Source organism: Engraulis encrasicolus, chromosome 2 (assembly GCF_034702125.1).
Source record: "Engraulis encrasicolus isolate BLACKSEA-1 chromosome 2, IST_EnEncr_1.0, whole genome shotgun sequence".
In the NCBI taxonomy this organism is placed as follows: Eukaryota; Metazoa; Chordata; class Actinopteri; order Clupeiformes; family Engraulidae; genus Engraulis; species Engraulis encrasicolus.
Genome location: NC_085858.1, coordinates 5,734,040 through 5,739,039, shown reverse-complemented (window position 1 = coordinate 5,739,039; position 5,000 = coordinate 5,734,040). Strand labels below are relative to the sequence as shown.

At 41.1% G+C, this 5,000-nt stretch overlaps 1 protein-coding gene across 1 annotated transcript in view; it reads right to left on the bottom strand.

Moving 5' to 3' along the window:
• LOC134466517 (glutaminase liver isoform, mitochondrial-like) overlaps positions 1–5,000 on the bottom strand; it is a 29,487-nt gene that overhangs the window by 11,748 nt on the left and 12,739 nt on the right. The window lies entirely within an intron of this gene.

Here is a 5,000-nt window from a genome sequence, read left to right as displayed (position 1 = left end):
TTTATTAGATATGGGCATTAGTTCACTCTTGTTCCAGTTAATTTTATACCCTGAGAAGCTACCAAATGTATCGATGAGCTGAAGCAGGGGGGGAATAGAGGATTTAGGATGAGAGATGAATAAAGTAATGTCATCCGCAAACAGTGATATCTTATTCTTCACCCCTAAAATGTCAATTGGGGCTATCTCCTGTTTTGCTCTTATTTGGCTGGCTAGAAGCCTCTAGCGCTAGGTTAAAAAAGGTATGGTGAGCAAGAGCAGCCTTGACGTACACCTCTATGGAGGGGAAACGTTTCTGAGATGTCACCGTTTGTGATTATGGAAGCCCGAGGATGAGCATAAATAATCTCAATCCATCTAATGAATTCGGGGCCAAAATTAAAGTACTTCAAGGTGGTGAACATGTACTCTCTTTCCAAATAATCAAAAGCCTTCTCAGCGTCCAACGCTATGGACCACAGATTCCTCTTTCTGCTTACTATAAATGATATTGAATAAACGGCGCAGGTTAAAATATATCTGTCTACCTGGTACAAATCCAGTCTGATCTGGATGTATGAGACTAGCGATATGTTTTACGAAGTCGATTTGCTAACACCTATTACTGAGAATTTTTGTTTCCATTTGAAGGAGAGATATTGGGCGGTATGACGCCATGTCCAGAGGGTCCCTGTCTTTTTTAGGAATGAGAGTAATGTTCGCATTATACAGTGAAGGTGGCAGTACTGCTGTCTCTTTTGAGTGGGCAAACATGCGCAGCAACAAAGGGGTCAAGCTGGATGAGTATTTTTTGTAGATTTCAATGGTAAACCCATCTGGGCCTGGGGCTTTGTTATTTGGGAATTGAGATATAGCAGATTTGATTTCCTCCGTGGTAATGGGTGCTTCAATTGATTCGCAGGCCTCATCATCAAGTTTAGGGAGCTGGCTCTTCTCTAGGAACTCATTCATCTTCTGTAGGTCAGAGGACCCAACTTTAGACTGATACAGTTCTTCATAAAATGAAGCAAATGCTTTGTTTATTTTTTTGTGGATCTGTTATTAGTTTGCCCTTTTTATCATTTATTTTGTGTATTGCACAGGTAGCCTGAGTGTGTCGCAATTGCCTCGCTAGAAGCCTACGGGGCTTGTCACCAAGCTCCAAGTAGTTTTGCTGTGTTCTTGCAAGTAATGCGCAAACTTTTTGAGAGAGGCTGGTTTTATATTCATATTTTAATCTCGTAATTTTTTCAAGCGTACTTTCCTTGGAGGTAGTCTTATAGAGGCCTTCCTGAATAGAAAGATCCTTAAGTAAATCTTCCAGTCTCATCGCTTCAGCTCTTTTTTGCCTTGACACATAGGCTATGATGTGACCCCTGATTACTGCCTTAAGTGCTTCCCATAAGGTTTTGTCATTTACATCTCCTGTGTCATTTTCAACGATAAAGAGTGAGATCTGATTTTGGAGAAAGTCAGTGAATTGCTTATCCTTCAGTAAGGTAGCGTCAAAACGCCACTGTCTACGAGTAGCTCTTACAGAGCCTACTTTTAGTACCATGGATATGGGCGCATGGTCTGAAATCACTATAGGATGATAGGTTGCTGAAACAGCAGCTGATAATAACTTAGAGTCCACTAAAAAATAATCAATGCGTGAATATACTTTATGTACTGAGGAGAAAAAGGAATAGTCTCTTACAGTTGGATGAGTGAGACGCCATATATCGACTAAGTTAAGGTTTTCCATCAAAGTATTAAGTCGGATACATGAATTAGATTTTTGAAGGGACTTGGAGAACTGTTTGTCTAACAAGGGGTCTAGAACGGAATTGTAGTCCCCTCCCACTAAAACACTTGTGTTTATGTAATCAGGAACCATATTAAAAACCTTTTGAAAAAAATCGGGATTGTCAAAATTAGGTGCATAGAGGTTTACTAGTGTAATCGGAACCGAGTTTAAAGTTCCCACTACAATTACAAATCTACCATTGGGATCAGATATTACTGAAGACTTAATAAAGGGGATGTTTTTCCTGATTAAGATTGCTACCCCCCCTTGCTTTGGTAGAGAAGTTTGCTTCATTATAGTTGATCTACCCAGCCTACCTTAAGTTTCCCTTTAGAAGTATGCTTAATGTGTGTTTCCTGAAGAAATATTATATCCGCACCAAGTGACTTCAGATGAGAAAATACCTTCGCTCGTTTTACAACATGACCAAGGCCCTTGACATTCCAACTAACAAAGTTGTAACCCCCACTGTGCACCTGAGCTGCATTCTTATCATGTGTCACTCTATTAATCTATTTTTATAAAGTAAAATAAACACTGTCTGTAGGAAAATTATATGTTGCTGCTGGCATAGAAAGAGAGAGAGAAAAGAAAACATAAAAATCAGTTGCCCCCACAAGTCCCTAGTTTGAAGACTGCCCAGACGGCAGCTACCACCACTAAAAGGCATTTCCAAGACTCACCTGTCCTGCACTCGCAGCCCACCTGGCTTGATAATAAGTGCCCCACAACATAATGGTACTATTTAACAAGTAAAACAGCAAACAACTGGCCTATCAAGAACATAATTGCCATCAAACATATTTAGGAGACCTGCCCAGTAAACAAGAGTGACTCTTTCCCTTGTAAAAGTAAATAAATAAAAGTTTTTTTTTTTTTTTAAATGAATAATAATAATAAAAAAATAATAATAATTAAAGACGCTGAAGGGGGTTGAGTGGGAAGAGGATGACAGGCAGGCCAAGGGATAGTACAAGTTTTGCAAATTAAAATGACAATTTAGTGAAAATTAAACAAACAAATGAAGAAACACATTTAGTGTTTATGAGTTTGAGATACACAGTCTCTTTGTAGCTTACTAAGAATGCTTGGTTAAAGTCTACTGGAATTCACGGAGAGGAAGAAAGGAAAATAGTCTCGCCTACTAGTCAGCAAGAATGCCTGGCTCGAGAAGTCACGCAAATGTTTGAAATACAAACTCAATATTAGCCATTTTAAGGTCCATAACAGTTCGCAAGCCACGTGAATGTGGACAAAGGATATTTATGCTGTGTCCTCCTCAACGTTGTTTTGACTGGGGTTGAACGGCTGTGCCCGCCGATGCTTTGACACAAGGTCCTCTGCTTCCTTGACCGAGTAGAGGCGCGTTCTGTCGGCGTTTTTATCTAGAGTGACAAACAGCTTGGCTGGATATAGGAGGGAAGGTTTGAGATTAAGGTTGTACAGGTCCTTCATTACGTCTCGGTATTCGGATCGCATATCCAAGACTTCAGGGCTGTAGTCTTCAAAGATCTGGATTGGGGTGCCTCGGTACTGAAGTGTGCCTCGAAGAGAGCGGGCTTCGCGTACCACCAGGTCGCGCGTCTGGAATTTGTGGAAACACATCACAACGGAACGCGGCTTATCCCTGGTGCCTTGCTTAAGCGCGCGATGTGCGCGGTCCAGCTCAGGTGCCGATGTGAGAACCTTTTCCCCCAATACCTCCACCAGAAGTTCTGCAAAAAAGTCAGTTGGGCGAGAGCCGCTTTCAATCGCCTCGGGCAATCCAAAGATACGAATGTTATTCCGTCTGCTTCGTCCTTCCAAGTCCAGAACTTTTGCTTGTAGCTTAGCAATTGCCTCAGCCATGGATATGCAGCTAGCTTCAAGTGCCCTAATTTGGTCGCTGGCTTCGTTGGCATGGTTCTCCAGAGAAATTACCCGCTTGTCGTGGTCGTCAACCTTCGCTTGAATTGTGTCCAGTTTAGATTCCAATGATGAAATGGCTGATTTAAAGTCCGTCGAAATGGCTGCTCGCAGTTCCTCGTGCATTGCCGCTATGGCTTCCATGTTCACTTGGTTGACGGCCGTACTCTCTTTGTCTTCGTCCTTTTTAGTATCCTTTGCCGATCGTGTGACCCTCTTGTCATCCATCGATGTTGTTATTGATTAGATGTTGCTGTTTCTTAATGTTTTCGTTGCGTACGGGGACTAAATTTAGTATTAATTTAAAGAATGGTGGGAGCGTGGAGAAAACGTGTCTACCCCATGCTCACGCAGCCGGAAGTCAGGTTTTCTTTTTAAACGACTGCACCGTTAATGTATTTTTAAAGATTTATGATTATGTCAACTCTTCTGACCTTGAAACTGACCAACAATGGAAAATATTTAGAATGTAGAAAGTTTATAATAATTTCCAGGACACAACAGGAATTAATCTTAAGATATTTTTTTTTTAACTCAATGGTATGAATCTTTATAATTAGCAAAATATTTATTGTACTTTGTACTTTGTTTGTGTTATTGAGGTAATTAAAGGAACCTGAAGAGTGCAGTACATGAGTACCTCATGTGAAGTTCAAACAGATCTCGTCGGACAGGAATGTTTCAGTGTGCTTTTGCCTACAGCCTTCAATGACAATAACAAAGGTGAGTGCAAAGGGGGTTGTCAGTGAAGTTGTTTGTTTCTGTCTGTGCCCCTGTCTTGTGTGTGTGTGTGCGTGTGCGCGTGCGTGCGTGCGTGCATGCGTGTGTCCCTCTACCTGTTTGTGTACCAAGTGTAACAAAATAAACTAAATTCTCATACTTATATTGCCACCATATAGCTTCTACTGTGCAATTGTCAATGTCTCTCTTAACAACCAAAGTTGAGTTTGGAAGTCATCCTCAAACATTGGCTGGCCTAATGCCATTCAATTCAACAGTCCACTGTGTGCCCCAGTTTTGTGTAAATCTCAGAGTAGTGTGCACTACCAAGGCAAAGTGCAGTAACTACACCTACATTGAAACAGAGAAAAATGCCTTCATAGCCCTGGTACTAGGTTTGATATTGTAATTACTGCAAATTTGACATAGCAACACCTCTGAAACAGGATACATTTGGACCGTAAGGCCTTCTCACAAGATACAGGAAGCGTAATGAAAAACATTTTCGGTCTCAATTTCATTTTGGTCAAAAAACATGTTGTCACTGCACTTTTCCTTTGTAGGGCAGTAATGTGTAGTGTAGTGTTGAAGAGTAGTGCTGCCCTAC